Source organism: Caloenas nicobarica, chromosome 1 (assembly GCF_036013445.1).
Source record: "Caloenas nicobarica isolate bCalNic1 chromosome 1, bCalNic1.hap1, whole genome shotgun sequence".
NCBI lineage: Eukaryota > Metazoa > Chordata > Aves > Columbiformes > Columbidae > Caloenas > Caloenas nicobarica.
The window spans coordinates 16,725,217-16,744,140 of record NC_088245.1 but is presented as its reverse complement, the minus strand read 5'-3'; positions in this window follow the sequence as shown (position 1 = coordinate 16,744,140).

Below are 18,924 nucleotides of genomic sequence, written 5' to 3'. Positions count from 1 at the left end.
CAGAGGTTAGACATAAAGAAAAAATCTCCGCTCCTTCACAGTTTTCACTTTAAGTGCTAGTTTTTCAAGGGCTTATGTCTGCCGTCTCACAGGTGTCAAGAATACATTCTTCAGTAAAATGTATCTAGGCTTACATTTCAAAGCCTTTGAAGCCTATCCCTGCTGTCTGCAGGAGAAAAGAGCACCTTGTCACCATGGCACAAGCATGGGGAAGTTAGTGAGTCATCAGTGCAGACAGCTGATGATTTTGCCATTTCTCTACCATGACAAAGTTAGTAATGTGTTTGTTTGTACACCTCTCTACCGATTCCCTGCAGTATAAAATCACAAAGTGTAAATACCACTTCCCCACTCCAAAGACACAAAGGATAGCTATCCAACAAATATTCTCATCTCAGTTATACTTACCTACACCAGAACTGGCTATGTTATCTATCAAATCACCTTTAGCTCTAGATAAAGTTTCCTGGATTATTTCAAACTTCCTTCCAGGCCAGAAGAGACAGATCAGCAGCAGTAACCATAAGGCTCCTTCTTTCCACACCCTAAGGAAAGTTCCATAGGATCAGCACAGCCATTCCAAGTCAAGCAGTGGTAGTATCAGATCCTGTCACAGTTTTCAGTCCATTCAGGAGCTCTTCAAGATGCCAAAGACCCCTGAAACACTCTCAGAGTCATCCAGGAGGTGTCATGGAACCCATTTCACTTCTTACACTTAGTACTGCTTAGTAAGGTCTTTACATCTATGGACAGAGGAATTTTAGAACTGCTGAGCACTTTTTCTGGTTCTTATGGCAGAGGGAAGCATGTAGGATGGATCTCAAGTTCTAAGCATGTGATTTGGGAATATTTTTAGTACTAGTTTTTAGCAGTCAACAAAGTCACATTACAGTTCAGATTTCCTTTTAAAGGACAAAGAATCGAACTGAATAGGTCTCTTTTTTGAATGAAGAAATATTATTCATACACCTTCAGCTGTGCCATAGGCCAGACTGATTTAATTTCTGGACAGGTTGCCAGAAAAAAATGTGAGGATGCATTTAACGCCACTTCTCTAGAAAAACAACTCACGACTCGCTCATGGCAGCAATTTCAGGTGCTACTAAACTAAGAGTGTTTAGTATGGCAGCAAGGATGGTGACAAAAAGATTGTCTGCTTACAATTTGTCTTGAGAATTCTAAATAACAATCAAGGGTCTTCCTTTCAATGACCATAAGATCAGGCACCCTCAAAATGAAACCTCAACGTGTTCATCACAAGATCATTTGAGCACTTAAGGAAAGTATCTTAATTTCAGAAGAGGAAATCTACTTCTTCCTCTTCAGTCACTTCCCATATTCTTGGGCTACACTTGAAGATTTGATTATTTTTTCTCCTATCCTTCCCTGCCATGCCCACTCACCTCTAGGCCTTTTATTTTTCTAAGAAAAATCAGCTGATTTGCGGAAAATATGTGAGTATTACAAATCTTTTAGGCATAATATGCTTCACAGTTTCTTTCCCTGCCTAATCTCTACCCACATCTTTTCTCTCAGCCTGCTTCCAGTGTGTTCATAAAATCACTGCCACCATTAGCAACACATCTTTGGAGGCAAAGTCTTCACATGTAAAACTTGCTTTGTGAGTTAGCTAATTCAGAAGAAATTAGCACGCTTGACCTACATCTATTTTCTTCATTGTGAGTAAAGTCAAACTCAGTTTCTTCAGGAAAAAAATTACAGCAATTCTGAACCTAAGAGCAGCAATACCCAAACTGCTCTGTTTGAACCATCCTTCTCCATCTGTCAGGTTGTGCCTTTCATTACTTATGCACATGACTTCATTTCCTAATACCATAGAGGAGACTTGAGCTAACACTGTTTAGAGCATGGAAGAAATCAGCATCTGTGCCAAAACAGTCTCAGATTTAATATTTTGGAGACTCCACCACAGATTTCATCAGGGACCAGTAATTGTTGATATATTACCTACCTGTAAATATTCAGACAAATGTGTATATGGTGAGGGTGACAGACAACCTGGATTCATCTGGGTGAGTGTTGGACCCACTGCCTGTCAATAGTCACACACTCAAACTCACATAAATACTTAATGTAGGTGACATATCAGGTTCAGGAGTCATTTCAGCTTCCCAGAAGAATCCCAGTGGAGTCAGGGTAACACTGTCTATTCTAAACAGCAAGAAGTAAAGCCAGACTTTTCTGTCAATTGCTTTTTAGAACTTTCTTTAACGAATTTCTCAGTGTAAGCCAGGATAGAGGAATTTTAGAAAACCTGTCGCCATATGTACCCATACCATGTCTATTGCTTCAGCATTTTGAAAAAATAGTGGTGGGTGTTTTTGTATTCCTTCAGAGATAAATTAAATTCCAACATGTTGCCAGGTCACTCCATGTACTATTTTTCATGCAGTCAGGCTTAGAGTGAAGCTCTGTCCAAAAATCATTTTGAAAGCTGTGCTAGATTTTTATGTTAATTACTTCATTTTTTTTCCAATATTACACCTGTTTTGTGGAAGAAACCAACAAATGCCCTTTGCCCTTCATAGAGGAAAAACTTCACGGCTCCTTAAGGCAGCTCTGTCATAGCTGGTAACCCACTGTTGGATGCGGAACCAGAAAGCGCACGTCTTTCCCACACGATGGGGTCCTATCATCTGGATTCTGGGAAGAGAAGGAATTGTGTCTGGAAAGATTTGTGGCATTGTGAGAGGATATTAACAACCTCTGTTTTCCAGCTGAAAGACTATCTGAGTGGATCACAGACCCTATCAGCATCATCTATGATGTTGATTTGGCTTCTGCAATTGATTTTATGTCTCAACCTACAAGGACTCAAGCAACAGTAACTAAAATACTAGGAACACTATTAAAAACATCCACTCCTACAATTATCAATCATTATTCCGTGATAGGAGCTTTAAGGTCAGATGCGCGGTCTGGCAAAAAAAATCTGTTAAATTACCTCCAGGAAAGACCTCCAGCAGTAAGATCTTTTTGTTCAGATACTCAAAGAAAGTTCAGGAAATGTAATTTTCTGAGTTACCCTGTATGGATGAGTTCTGTAGAGCCCATGGTTTTCTCTCAGGGTGCAGACGGCAGGTTTTGGGGCAGGGTTGGAGCTGTGCAGTGGTCTGGGTTGCTGTGCCCCTGGGTGTGGGGTGGAAGCCTGGCCATTGCCTACACGGCTGGGACACCTCTGCAGCAAAGCTGAGGTCCTTGTGCTCAGGATGTTTTGAAGAATTACTGTTACTGTGGGCAAACTCTTCTTTTTCTGCCCATTTACCAGAAGCAAGATCCAAAGTGAATACACTAACTCTCTAAGAAGCTAATTTTAATCACTCGTGACTCATTTATATCTGTGAACTAAATTTTCCTACTTTACAGCATTTATTTTGATCACTTTTTATAATGACAGTTATATTCCCTGTTACCACACATTAATTTGTTATATGGGTTGATTTTGCATTATTAATGAACTATCAAAAAGACAGTGTGACTTATAGTAATGACATTTAGCAACTCACTAAAATATCTAGAGAAGAAATGAGAACTTCAGAGAGTTGTTTCTCTTTCTTTCATGGAAACAGAAAAGGACTTCAGATGGGAAAGTGAATTTTTAAAAATATTTCTTTTTCCCTAATTTATTCCATCATTCATGAATTTTAATTCTATATTTTTTTCCATTACATTACAATACCTTAAACAAACAGTTGATAGCGTGGGGATTGTCTTTTGGGAACACTGTTCATAAGATTTTCCTCATTTCATGGCACCATTCAAGCAATTAGGGTTTTAATGAGGCTGAAAATTTGCAGCCCAAATAATGTAATGAGTTTGACTATCTTCCAGAATGACTGTGGCACTAATGCAGGAATGCATTTAACCATATGCTCGAATTCATAACTGTGTTGTTGGGCAGCAAGTCTGCCTGACTTCAGTGAGGTGTAAGCCCATACGTAGCATTTTCTGAGTTTGGAGTATTTGTTGTACTATGTCTGTGTGAAAAGTACAAGAACAACATTTCCATTTTCTTACATGTCACGTTCCGCTGTCTCAGTGTACTTGCTCATATCCACAAATTATTCAAATGAGACCTGATCCGTTACTTATTTTCAGTTATAGAATTGCACAATATTTCTCAAATGGGAGTTAAATTCCTTAACATAATATGAAAGATTAAACTGTATCAGTACCATAGACTGAACTCTGCTGATGGTTGTCAGGACTTCTGTACCTGCAATAAATGAGAATCCTTTTTTTCCCCTTCTTTTCAGAAAGGTCTTACACCCTAAGAAAAACTTTTTTTTTTCCTAAAGTGAGTTCATACACATTATTTATCCAACCATGGAATAAACATTCATCCTCAAAAATAAAGAACTAATTCGTTTGTGATGATTGCCAGATACCAGCAGCATACGTTCCAGAGTCACAGCAGCAAGAATTCTATGAAAATTATCCTACTATTTAGGTAATCTTAGTACAGTTGTGTTAAAGTTATTCTGAAAAAAAGATGCTGGCTAGCTGCCAGTGCAACCAGCATTTGTCAAAGCTGAGAAAGTAACTTCATGAACAATTCTCTTTTTTTTTTTTTTTTTTTTTGGTGGGGTGGGGAAGCAAAAACACTGAAAAATGCTGGAACAAAAATAAAGCAAAAATAAATGTCAGATTTTAAAATAGTCACGAGTTGAATTCTGAATTTTCCTCAGAGGTAAACACAAAGCTCCCTGAAATTAAAAAAAAAATATTTGAATAGTGGTTCCTCATTTCATGTCTACCTATTTGATTTAGAATTTAACTATAAACACACGAAAAATAAATTTGCTAGTTCAGTAGCTTTAAAAATGGTAAATTAACATTACTTTGCATGACTAAGAGAAAAATTAGAAAAAAATATTCTTAAACATATTGGATATCTAAATCATGGCAGAAAATTAAACAGCCTGGGCCACATTCCTCCTTATAAGAACTCAACAGAACAGAAATGAACAATGAACTAATTAACCCTCTTGAGTTTAACAGATAATTCAGTGCAAGTTAATATTATACTTTCAATATTAATTTAAGATTCTTAGTCATTTAGTATTTCAGTGCATATTTTCTTAGTGATGTAATTAGCATAGCTATGTGGAGTTATATAGCAAATGTAGAAGAAATTTGATTACAAAATATATTTTTAGTCCAGTTTGTATGTTTCCTGAGAAACATAAATAACCTTTCAAGAGGGCAAGGCACTTAGAAGTTTGTACTTTTAGAAAGGTTATACTTCTAAAAAGCTTTTTGGACAAATACTATACATGCTCCCGTGTTAATCTTTATAACGAACAAGCTTGGGCTCCTAACACAAGGTTAAATTCCTTATACATAATTCCTAAGCCTCAGTCCAGTTTTAGCCTTGCAGCATACCTAATTCTAAGGACCATCCCACAAATTCAATACAGAATTCAATTCCTTTGCTACCTGGCATCCTGTGGAAGCAGAGTCCCAGCACAAGCGTTCTCCTCAGTGCCACCTGGATCCCAAGAACTGGATCATGAACTGTGTTTCAGAAAGGGTCACTCTCAGCTGTCGTCGAACTGTAACTCAATATTCTTTTCTCAGCTCAGTCAGTAATCTTGAATTTACCTTCTGCAAGGCTAACCCTTGTCTTGGCTTAGCATTGGCTGAGAAGCCACTTATATCACAAACTCATATGGCAAGGAAATTTAGGAGTCGTGCTTCAAAACCTACTTTCTCATCCCTTTTCAAATTAAAAATGTGGTTTACCTAGTTATTCTATGATTCTAACATCTGTATTTAGCCTTGTCTTGATAGTCCTTCGAGGCAGAGAATCTTAATGATGCAAATTAGTTATTCATATTATCTAAAGCTGAGTTTAATCCGACTTTTCAAACTCAGTAAATTTTATTTTACCTATTGCTGTAGATGCCTATCCAACTATAAATCTAACACAAACTTCAAATATAACTTTACATCATGAGTCCATCTCAGCATGGTAGCTCACTTAGCAGGGAAAGCACTATTTCACATTGTCCAAAATGTGGAAACCTGCTGTTTTTATCAAAGAATGATAGGATCATTTAGCTTGGAAATTACCTCCATGTTTCATCTAGTCCTCCTGCTCTGAGCATGGCCAGCTTCAAAGCCAGATCAAGTTGCTCAGGGCTTTGTTCACTGGGGTTCGAAGCTCTCCAAGGCAGGATTGTACGACTTCGCCAGGTGACTTGTCCCGTGATTAACCACTTGTAAAATTTTGCCCTGTGTCCAATTAGGATTTCCCTTGCTGCAGCTCATGACCGTTGCTTCACGTCCTTTTTGTTGTGCACCTCGGAGGCAACTCTCCTGCTATCAGACAGCTCCACTGAGGTAATGGCAGACAGCAGGGAGACTCCTCCTCGTCCTTCTCATCTCCAGGCTACACAAGGACAGCTCCCCCTGTTCTTCTTGCTTATTATGGTCTAATCATCAGCTCGCTAATCATCTTAATGATCTTGCGCTGGCATCTCTGCAGCTTGACTGTCTCATAGCAAGGGTCCCAACGCTGTGCCCAGATGTGACCTGGAGGAAGAAATCCCTGCCATTACCTGCTGGCTCTGCGGCCGCTCGGGCACCCAGCGTCCTGGTGACCTCCATGGCTGCCAGGGTGCCCTGGTCTCTCGTGTTCAGCCCCTCGTTTGCCAAGACCTTTACCGCAGAGCTGCTGTCCTGCCACTCGGCCCCCATCCTGCACCCTTGCCCGCGTTTATCCATTCCGAGTGCGCCGACAGCCCTGAAGCTCCGGTTGGCCTGGTCCTCCAGGCCGCAGGGCCGAGCAGCACCATCGGTGCTGAAGCCCTGACCCTGACCCCAGCTGCGGCTTGGCAGCTTCTCTCAACACAGAAAATCAATGTGATGAAAGTCTTCTATTGGTTATTCTCTCAAACCTGATCTTTTTGTTCGTTTGTTTCCAATAGTAGCGTTTCACAGCACAACATAATATGGTAAGGAAATAAACATTAGTCACGGTACAAAAACTAGCTCAGTTTGTTCTTTTTAACTACACCATTAATTTTTATTTCTTTCAGGATAAGTCCAAACCAAAGGCAGAATGTAGAGTTGGTGTTAATATCAGCCTTGGTGCCACTTCCCAACCAGTCTGTGAACTTAATACAAGAGTCTCTACGGCTGTGCAAGCCAAGCCATAACCACCTTCTGCAGCATTGCTCTGTGTCTGCCCCACGGCCCTCGGTTTTCCTATAAAGTAAATACAGTACGACACTCTGAATTGCTCTCCAAAACTTAGATATATATTTCACTATGCAATGCATCTTTGCACATTTACCCTGTTCTTTATATTGTCTGAAACTGAATTTATAATATCACCCTTTTAGTTTTTCTTTGAAAAGCTCTCTTAAAAATGCTATTCTTTTTTATTGTGCCTTCCAAAATAAGGTTCTTACAGACATTTGCTATCTGAATCTAATTAATTAAACTGATTATTCTTTTGTAGTAAAGGAAGACAGGCTGAGAATTGCAAAAGCTAACTTGTATCACATATCCATCAAAGGCGTTTTTTCCCACTATTCTTTCTGGGAAATGGCATCTGCAATGCAAATTCAAAATAGTAAAAGTACTTCTACTAAACAAATAGATACAGATTTCTTTAACTCTCACTTTTTTATGTTTAAAACATCTATAAATAACCTTTCCCCTTTGAGAAGAGAGACCTTTGAAACATAAATATATCATTTTAGAGATGCAAAATTGTTCAGATTTTAACAAATTGTGTTGTACTTCCTTAATTCTTTTTCTTCCTTGATGTCGATGGAATCATAGAACGGTTTGGGCTGGAAGGGACCTTCAAAGGTCATCTAGTCCAACCCCTCTGCAGTGAGCAGGGACATCTTCAACTAGATCAGGTTGCTCAGAGCTCCGTCCAGCCTGGCCTTGGATGTCTCCAGGGATGGGGCATCTACCACCTCTCTGGGCCACCTGTGACAGTGTTTCACCACCCTCATTGTAAAAAATTTCTTCCTCATGTCTGGCCTGAATCTCCCTTCCTTTAGTTTAAAACCATTACTCCTTGTCTTATCATAGCATGCCCTTCTAAAGTGTCTGTCCCCATCTTCTTATAGGCCCCTTTTAAGTACTGAAAGGCCACAATAAGGTCACCCTGGAGCCTTCTCATCTCCTGGCTGAACAACCCCAACTCTTTCAGCCTGTCCTCACTGGAGAGGTGTTCTGTCCCTCTGATCATTTTTGTGGCCTCCTCTGGACCCTCTCCAACAGGTCCATGTCTTTCCTGTGCTGAAGGCTCCAGGGCTGGATGCAGTACTCCAGGTGGGGTCTCACCAGAGCAGAGCAGAGGGGCAGAATCACCTCCTTTCACCTGCTGACCATGCTCCTTTTATCAAGATACAACTGGCCTTCTGGACTGCAGGAGCACATTGCTGGGTCATGTCCAATCTCCCATCCACCAGTACCTCCAAGTCCTTCTCCGCAGGGCTGCTCTCAATCCCTTCGTCCCCTAGCCTGTATTGATACTGGGGGTTGCCCCAACCCAGGTGCAGGACGTTGCACTTGGCCTTGTTGAACCTCATAAGGTTCACACGAGTCCACTTCTTGAGCTTGTCCAGGTCCCTCTGGATGGCATCTCATCCCTCAGGCATGTCAACTGCACCACTCAGCTTGGAGTCATCCACAAACTTGCTGAGGATGCACTCAATCCCACTGTCTATGTCGTTGATGAAGATATTAAACAGTACTGGTCCAAGTACAGACCCCTGAGGGACACCACTTGTTACTGATGTCCATCCAGGCATTGTACCATTGACCATTACTCTCTGAGTGCCACCATCCAGCCAGTTCCTCATCCACCAAACAGTCCACCCATCAAATCTGTATCTCTCCAATCCAGAGAGAAGGATGTTGTGGGGACTGCCATGACTTCTAAAATATCATGGCGAGTGGCTTGGCAACCACATCAGCCAATTCCCTCAGGACTCTGGGATGCATCTCATCAGGTCCCAGAACACATATACTTTATTTACAATCACACCGAAAGTAATACTTCCATGATCTGTTTGTCATATTAAAGAATAGATTAGATATGTAAAAAAGGCATTGCAATAAAAAGGGACAGCTTCTATTTTATAAAACTCACTTTTACTGCAGAGTTTATGACAGCAGAAGTTATTTAGCTAAATATGTGGAACCATGACTACAGAAAATAATTACATCTTTTAAAAAATATTTGCTCAGATAAAAATAAAGTTACAAAATTAATAGAATTTAACTATGATGTGATGATTGTTTATGTTGCCACTGCTCCTCACCATGGTTATTGCATGAAAGGGAATGTACAACAGTGTTGTACTCAAAAACTTGTTTTGGGCAGGAAAGAAAACACTTTATATGGGAAGCCAAGAATTTATCGCTAGTCTAATGAAAATCTTAAGATGAATTACAATAAAACAGACAGTTATTAAGATTAGTCTAGTCATATTAATACCACCTGCCACAGTACAAATTGTCTGATTAATACAGAATGACATTAATAATAGTGTTAAAACTCTTCTACAAAACCTCCCTATCTCTGCTGTTGGGCTCTCCCTCAGACTTTCATTTTTTGCCCTGTATTTGGCGGCCTCAGTATTGCTAAAGAAGAAGATGGGAATTGCAGTAAGCCACCAGCGTCCCATGCCCTTTGCTAGGAGAAGTGTGATGTTCGTGATGGAGTTCCTTCTACTTCTTTGCTGGAAGGAGGAGTATGATGTGGAGGGCTTCTTCCCCACTCTGAGGATCCCCACCCTGGGGCTAGTTTTCCAACACGTTGTTACGCCTTTCTCCATGCAGGCAAAGACAAGTTTAGACGAAACCTGACAAGTCCTAAGCCCTTGCACAGTTAGTGTGAAACCTGGGGCCTGTCCCCAGCAGAAGCGGTATTGGGCTGCTGGGCTTCATGAGATCCTTCTTTCGTATCTGTATCTTGGCCATTATTTTTTAGGGCAACACTTCTTCCTGGGGAGTTGACCTGACTGCCTGTAAGACCCCTTCTTCTCTGAGAATCTCATGTTCCTTTTCCAAACAGAACAGCCTCAGCACACAGCCGCCTCTTGCCTCTTTCAAGGCAGCTTGATGTTGCCACACACACAAGATGTGGATTTGAACTTCCAGACTCAGGAAGGAAATGGATCTGTCTCAGTGCTTGGATCACTGCCCCTGTATGCAGAAGACAGGGGAGAAGGATGCCCCTCATGGTTTATGGGAAAGAGTGAATATTATTCTGTTTCTAAAAGAATAAATATTCTGGGATAGTGAGCTGACATGCAGCAAAATTGGTCTGTCATGGAGAGCAGTGGGATCTCAAACAGAGCCTTGTTTTCAGTGTTTCTTAGAGGCTAATTCTAAAGAGCTGTCTTTTCCAGGTGTCTGTATGTATATATGCTCCACTTAAGAAATGTGGTCTTCTGACATAGGCTTTAAAATTCTTCTTAGAGGGAGAATCCGATAATAAGGATACTTCAGGACGTAACTTGTAGCTACCAAATTCCTTTTCTGGACTTGGTACTTCGAATTCTGTTCTGACTAAAGTAATGCGATAAATGTGAAACAACTAGATCACAGCAGAGAGATGAAGAATAGTCGGCATACGGTTATTATTAGTAGTACTCTGAATTCCCTTTGTGCTCTGCACTGTCTTAACACTGGAATTGTTCCTGCCTCAAAGAGATTAAATTAGGCTAAGGTTCAACATGTGGATTTTAAAGATAACTGCAGAGGATGGGCAACAGAGTGCACACAGAAAACAAATAATGCCAGATAATTACTTCTATTGATAAAATCAGTGAATGGAGACAATGCAATGTAATACATCTAGATTTCACTAAAGGATTTGATATAATTTCTCACCAAATGATATGTTGATTAAAAATTAGCACTATACAAAATGAATGCAGCACATGCTAAAAAGATTATGACTCAGAAAGTAATTCTAGGGAGCATTTCTAATGGCATGTTGCAGGATAAGTTCTGGTCATTGTATTTCTCATTTTCTGGGAAACTTCACAGATAAAACATAATGGAGACCATTAATAAGGAAAAAAGTAGTTCTATCAATTGATTGGAATTTCATGGTAAACTGGGCTCCCTGAAACAATGGGGCAATGTCGTTAAATGCAAACATATGCCTATAAGATGCAAAGGTACAGATCATACATGTAATATATAGAACTCTGTTTTAGGGAGCAGCATGTTCAACACAGAATTGGAGACAAAATGGATGACAGCTGTAAGGAGTTTATGGTGCTATAGAACAGGAGAAGGCAAGTTGTAGCCCTTTCCCCAAGCATGGGATGGCCACAGGCAGCAGATGCTGTTTCCAGGAGACCTTAGGAAACACAGAACAGGAGTCTGAGTGTCAGCCTGAAACTCAGGGGAATTAAATTAATGCACCTAAAACATGAACATTTTTCCCCATTGACAAACAATTTTTTGCACGCTTGAGTTTAAATAATAGAATTTTTTAAGTGTTTGAGTGAGAAAAAATTTACAGCAAACAAAACTACCCTCCCTCAGAGTATACTGGCTGCAGTCCTGACCTGATACATCCCAGAGAGCAAAGAAAATATCAGCCAGAACCCTCCTCCTTTAATCACCCCCACTTTTCATCATATAGACTATCTAATCAGGGCTCGAGCTGTTGTCCCAAAACACAGAGTTGGCTGGTGCTGTGTGAGCTTGATGTGTCACCACTGTGTTTCAGTATGGAGAAGCCAGGAAGGACTCTGTGCTCTAAGCTGAACTTAGCAACTCCCCTTGGCTGCTCACTGCCCCCAGGACGCTGGACTAGCTCAAAGCTGCTTCTTCCAGCTCTGCTCTTTGCCAGATGTGCTCTCTGCCAGATGTGCTCTCTGCCAGCTGTCCCCATCAGCTGTGTTTGCTGCCTGCGAGCTGCTCCGTGGTGTCACAAGCAGGCAGAATGGCTGCTCAGCTCTCTCAGCTGCACGCTGCTTGGGTGTTTCAATGGGTTATTTCACACAGCAGTGCCTGGGGTGTTTCACCTCTTTGGGAAGGTTCAGTGACACACAGGAATGCGGTAAAGATATTGCCACAGAAAGGAGTGTTCCCAAATACTGTCTCTTGAAGATTACTTCTGTCACTCTCTCCTTTGGATTTCTTCATCAACTCTTCCTGCTTCAGCAGCTATTTACTGTAAATTTCTAGTATTGCTCAGGCTTCTCCATCCCCACACCTCAGCTGATTTTAACAGAAATGCTGTCAATATTACAGAATAAGTCAGATATAATGGTGGGAGTCTGTTATAGACCACCCAACCAGGATGAAGAGGCAGATGAGGTATTCTGTAAGCAGCTGGGAGAAGTCTCACAATCGCTAGCCCTTGTTCTCATGCGAGACTTCAGCTTACCAGATGTCTGCTGGAAATACGATACAGTAGAGAGGAAACAGTCCAGGAGGTTCCTGGAGTGTATGGAAGACAACTTCCTGACGCAGCTGGTGAGCGAGACAACTAGGGAAGGCACCCATTGGACCTGTTGTTTTCAAACAGAGAAGGACTTGGGGGCGATGTGATGGCTAGGGGCCACCTTGGGCACAGCAATCATGAAATGATCAAGTTTTCTATTCTTAGAGAAGTCAGGAGGGCAGTCAGCAGAACTGGCACCTTGGACTTCCAGAGGGCAGACTTTGGCCTGTTTAGGAGCCTGGTTGACGGAGTCCCTTGGGAGGCAGCTCCGAAGGGCAAAGCAGTCCAGGAAAGCTGGTCGTTCTTCAAGAAGGAAATCTGACATGTGCCTGAGCACTGTCCCCTTGTGCCGAAAGACAGGCCGTCAGCGAAGAAGACCGGCCTGGCTGAACAGAGAGCTTCAGCTGGAACTCATCCAAGGAAAGAAATATCACAGTAAGACTGGTGATCCAGTTCCAATCCAGTGCCAGATGATCTGAATTGCTGCAATTTCAAAGCAGTTGACTCCTTGGATGGGAATCGCCTCAGCTACTATTAGATGTCTATAGAGTAGGTGTGCACGCTGGGCTGAGTGTCTAGGCTCCTGTTGTGATCAGTGAGACTGGTAAAGGCCAGCAATGGGCTTCAGGGTGGGATTCACCTGGCCATAAGTGAGAGCCTGCTCCAGGGGGGGTGAGACACCGTGGAGGTGATGTTGTCAGCTCTGACTGCAAGGGGCACCCCCTCATCTCCAAGTCTGGGCTGCAGTTACCTACATTTAAGCAGGAGAAATCTCAGTATTTCTTTATTCCCTGTGTTCAGTAAGACCAAAGCAAGTATAGCACATGCCTATAGCAATTTCTAGGCCTAAATGGTACAAAACAAACAGAATTAAGAAAAGGAACTGTAACAGGTTTGACTTGTTAAATGTGTGTGAGAATTGGTTGCATAGGAACTAACACAAAACTCACTGTAATCATGTCAGTCATAATAAAAACTACAGAGAAGATTAATTTTTTTACTATCTGTAAATTAGCATCTTCTATTTTCTTGAGGTGGAAAAAGAAGAAAGCATGAAGAAAGCATTTGCACTTGAACGGGTGGATTTTGAGATCTACTTGTAATAAGATAATTATTGCTTTTTAAGGTTCAGCATGAGATATACTTATTATGTTTAATAATGGCTCTATTAAGAACACAGAGCCAAATAATCAACAGTTGTCCTGCCTCACAAGATTTACAATTAAAGGGTGTGATCTGGAGCAGTAAAAGGAAGAACAACAAAGTAGACAAAAGTGGGAGATAAACAGCTCTACTTGAAAAGTGACCACGGCAAAACAAAAAGCTATCAGAGAATATCTGAACTAGGTTAATAAAACGACTATGACATTAATACCTGCAATGGCTATAATAGAGCATATTTGCCAGACCTGAGTATCGTTAAAACAAAAATCGATGGCATATTTAAAAGGATAGCCTTCATAAAGCAGTATTTCAGTAGCTGCTGATTTGACCTCTGCATCTCAAAACAACATATCATAACAGAATTATAGATGTTACATTAGGAATCGTGAAAGTCGGTTCACTGTCCCAGAAAAATTAGCATTAGCAGGCTAAACTAACATAGCAGGAAGAGAAGCACTATGCAAACTAGGAGCATTTTAACAGTGTCACGGTTTAACCTCAACCAGCAACTAAGCACCATGCAGCCGCTTGCTCACACCTCCCGCAAGTGGGACGGGGGAGAGAACAGAAAAAAACCTTGCAGGCTGAGATAAAGAGAGTTTAATAGGATAGCAGAGGAAGAGACGATAATAATAACGAAATAATATGCAAAACAAATGGTGCACAATGCAAATGCTCACCACCTGCTGACTGATGCCCAGCCCATCCCCAAGCAGCAGTCCCCCCTGGCCAGCTTCCCCCAAATTTATATACTGAGCATGACATCATATGATATGGAATATCCCTTTGGCCAGTTTGGATCAGCTGACCAAAGCCCTCCCAGCTTCGTGTGCACCTCCCTGTCTTCTCCTTGGCAGACCAGCATGAGAAGCCAAAAAGTCCTTGACTGCTTAGCCACAATTAAAACATCAGTGTGTTATCAACATTATTGTTATTCTAAATCCAAAACACAGCACCATACCAGCTACTAGGAGGAAAATTAGTTATATCCCAACCGAAGCCAGGACAAACACTCTGTTGGGAATTCTGGGTTTGTACTATCTATCCAGCAATTAGGCTGAAAATTTTTCAAATTTCTGTTACAGACGAGGTTTCAGAGGGGAAAACTCCTCTTTGATGAGTGAAAATGAGCTCAGACAAAACCCCAAAGCCCAAACTTCTCCTTAGATATTTATTTTTGCATCTCCTTCTCTCCCCCCACTGGTTTTATTAATCTTTAGGGGAAACAATTTTTCAGACTACATTTGGCCTTGAAGCCAGTGTCTACCTTAGAAAGCAATACCGTGCAATAGGAGCAGAGTGAAGAGGGAAAGGCTCGGTGCTGAAGAGCCAACACCTACCCCATACACTTTATAGATTATTTACTTCCATATAGCCTGAATGCTTCTTGATGGTTGGAGTGCATTGTGTGCTGTCCTAGAGCACCTATTCTCATTTAGCTCATGTGAAAGAAATTCACTTCACAGGCTGCCTGACCCAAGTGCAGTAAATGGAGACCGTCAGGAGATTCACTTCAAAAGCTTTGTCCTCATCTGAAGTAAAATGCTAATATAGGGGCACCTTTGTCATATACATCACTTGCAGAAAAGTCAGTAGGAATTCTGTGCATCACTCAAAATATTAAATTTAGCCCTCAGACAATTTGAAACTAAGAATGTGCGCAAATATTTTATATAACAGTGGTTTCATAATCTTTTAAATCCTAAATAAAACATCCTGTTATTCTATTTTTATTGCCAGCTTGACATGAACATTTAATGTGCAAGTATATTTTATGAATTTATAAATAGCTACTTTTTCAAAACAGGGCTCAAATGTGTAGCTGCAGGTGATTCACCAAGAAAGAAATAAGAACTTACAATACACACAAAAAAATAGAGTTGTCTGGTAAATATACACAAAAGAAGATTTGTCCCTATACAAAAGAGCTCTTGAAGACATAACAGTCATCTTCAAATTGTTGCTTCATGGTTTAAAACTCCCCTTAGATGATGGAAAACAGGAAGCATCTGTTTCAGGTAGGCAAACAGACTTTGCATCTCCCAGTAAACACTGTTTTTACCTCCATTGCTTCTCAGCTATGTGTTAATTCTAGACATTGTAGGTTGGAGTTTCTCAAACGCCTTCTCATTTTCTAGCCTCTAAACCTCTATGATCACATGAAACAGATTAAGGAATAATGAAATGTGTAGTTTATGCACTGTGTTATTTTCTTTTATGTATTACCAAAAAAAATGTTTTTTCTTTGCCAGAAAGTACAGTGCCTCCAGCTGCTTGATCTAAAAACACATCAGTGTTAAGGACATTTTCTTCTGTCTTTACCAACTTGGCAATGGCTCATAACAGTTTTTCTTTCAGGCTTTGCCCATGGAAGCAAAAAGAGAGGAACATTGCTTGTATCTTCAAAATTATTGTGCAAAGTTTTATATATATGTATGTATGCATATATAGAGAGATCTAGTAATTGCCATGCTTTTTATCTCAGCTTTCTCAGATTTATCCTCCAGAAAGCATAATCAGGTGGTGAAAAAAACTGATCAACACCCTTTCAAAGACCAGAGAACAGTATTGCTTTCCTTCCTGCTTCCTCTGAATTTCTATTGAAATGTCTATATTTTATTTGAGTTTAAAAATTTATTTTTAAACTAGAAGTTTTGAGACCTTTTGTGGATGACTGCAAAACTATTGTGGCATCGTGATATACCAAAGAAGTATTACAAATCTGGGATCTGGACTCTTGATAAAGAGGGAAAATATCCTAAAATTATGTTACTGCTGCTCGGAGAAGGCATCAGGACCAAAATTTAAAGGAAGAGGCTCAGACAGACCTAGAGTGGGAAACTATGGCAGGACGGAGCAGAACCTCATCATCCACCATCACCTATGGATGAAAGGATCTGGAGAAAGCAGCTAGCAATTGAGAGGACATTTTTGTGACAGGTTTGGTATTGGCTTTTCAGAGATCACAGATGTCCCATTAAGTAAATATTTCACTTGGCAGACCCAATGTAGTTTAATCACTCCCGAACAAGAGAGGGTCAAACAGGAGCTCTACCTGAGGGGACATTAAGGAGTAGAAGTAGAGTCATAGAAGAAAAGGGGTAAAATATTGAGCAGCCTTCCTGATGTGAGCAGACTTCCAGGTGTGAGTTTATATAGGGAATAAGGAGGGAAAAGGTGAGAGGAAGCAGAGTAGTCCTGAGCTATCGGCAAGATCATGAGAAAGTTTTGTTCTATGCCACAAGTGGTAGACTGTGGTCACACACCAGAAATGGAGGTGGGGCTGGAGGCAAGTGCTTACAGGTGAAGCAGCATGAACCAAGGAGTGGACAGAGCAGAAAACTTCCCCAGCAGGAAACTGAGTTGCTCTGGGCCAGTGGATCTACCGCACCTCTTCTTTACAAACAGCACTCCAAAATTGTTTGAGCACAATCTACAACTGCAATGATCACCTGAGTAAAGTTCAATGAACAGAGAAGACTCACCTACAACTCTCACTACTTTAGGATCATTTCCACAGGTCTTTCTCTGCAGTGTGACTCTGCAACAACCTTTAGAGACTGTCCGGTTGCTACAAGGTCTACACAATCCCTTCTGGGTCACTAGGAAAAGCCTCGCTGTCTCGGGCTGCTCAGAATGGGTCCCAGGCTCTGCTCCCACCAGCCGTGCCCCTCTCGCTGCCCCTGCACTCTCAGGGCTTCCCCAGCTGGCACTGTTCAGCTCCTCTCAGGGAAGGACATTTTCCTCCCCTCCTTTGCGGCTTTCACCAACCCCCAGTGCCGCAGCCAGGACACCCCACACGAGGATACTGGGACCACCAGCCTTGCTAATTGGAACTGTGGTGTCTCCTCAAAATTCACAGGATTTGCTCAGTTTATTGTGTGACTTCAAACAGGAGAGGACACTAGAATGATCTGCTACACTTTTTTTTTTCTTTGAAATGCTTATAGGAGGCCTCCTCAGTGGCCATGAGGCATGACCTGAGATCATTGCTAGGGTTTACAAAGGTGGCATTCTGCATTTGTGCAAGTTCTAATCCTTTTGGTTTGTTAGTCCCTAGAGAGGGACCGCAATTTTGTCTGCACATCCTCTGGCAGCTCTATTTCCCCCTTGTGATGGAAACGTTCCCTGCAAGAGAAAGCCCTGCGAGTCTCCTTCCCTCTGAGCCCAATGTGCTCATCTTGCTTTCATTTCATAATTCTCCATGGCAGCATTTGCATTTTATGCATTTACAGTGAGCACAGTGACAGGTCTCCCAGCCCAGGTCTCTACATGCCACTGCCAGGGCTCCAGCCCTGGGGCATTCCGGGGTGATGCATCACAGTGCTGAGCATCGCCATGTCACTGTTCCCGTGTCCATCCCTGGTCACATTACCCCACACCTCTGGGGTAACCGGCATGCGTGGATCTCACACTCAGCTTTCTGGGTCGTACCAGCAGCCCAGCGTTGTTTGCAAGCCCAGCCCTGGGCAAGGGCGGGGGCTGGGAAAGGGGTCACTGCTCCACCAGCCAGGCAGCAGCTCTGCTGTAGTGCCATCTTGTTCTCTACTTCATGCTCATTGTAGACCCGGTGTTTTTTTCTTTTGTTCTAGACACACTGACAACCTGAGTGGCAAATAGCCCCTGCGTGAGAATGGCACGGAATTGCTTTAACTTCCAAGGAGATTCCAGTTACACTCGATCATACGAAAAAGTAATTACCAGAACCTTCACAAGTTAAACATTCAAAATACATTACATGTCAAAACTTACCAAAAAGCTGATTATACCGATGCCAATTTATGATCTTTGAAAGTATGCGGAGATCTCCAAGAGCACTGACTTGTCACAGAAATCTAAATACATTTTGCAAAATAACCTACAAAATACTCCTTTCATTGTTCATAATTGCAAACCCAAGAGGAAGTGCTGTGATCAGTTGGTATGACACACGCTAGCGATACAGTTCCAAAGAAATCCTAAATTATTGAGCAAGAATATTTGTTTCAGAAGAGCATCCACTTCTCATTTAAAAATTTCTACTACAGGAGATTTTATCACAGGTCCTGACAAGCTGTTCCAAGAGTTAAAATGTCAGCCTTTGAATCTGTCCAGTTTCATTAAGAGAAACTGAATCTCACCTTTGCTAGTTTAAAGAGCTTCTGCCACCAGATTTCTGGCCCTGTGGTTACACTAAGACTCCTGTGAGACTGATACTTCTCTTGGCCATTAAAGACAGTTTGAGGTCCCTGGTGCTGTCATTGGAAGATGTGTTTTTCTAGTCCTTCAAACACTTTTGTGGCTTCTCTTTGTACCAA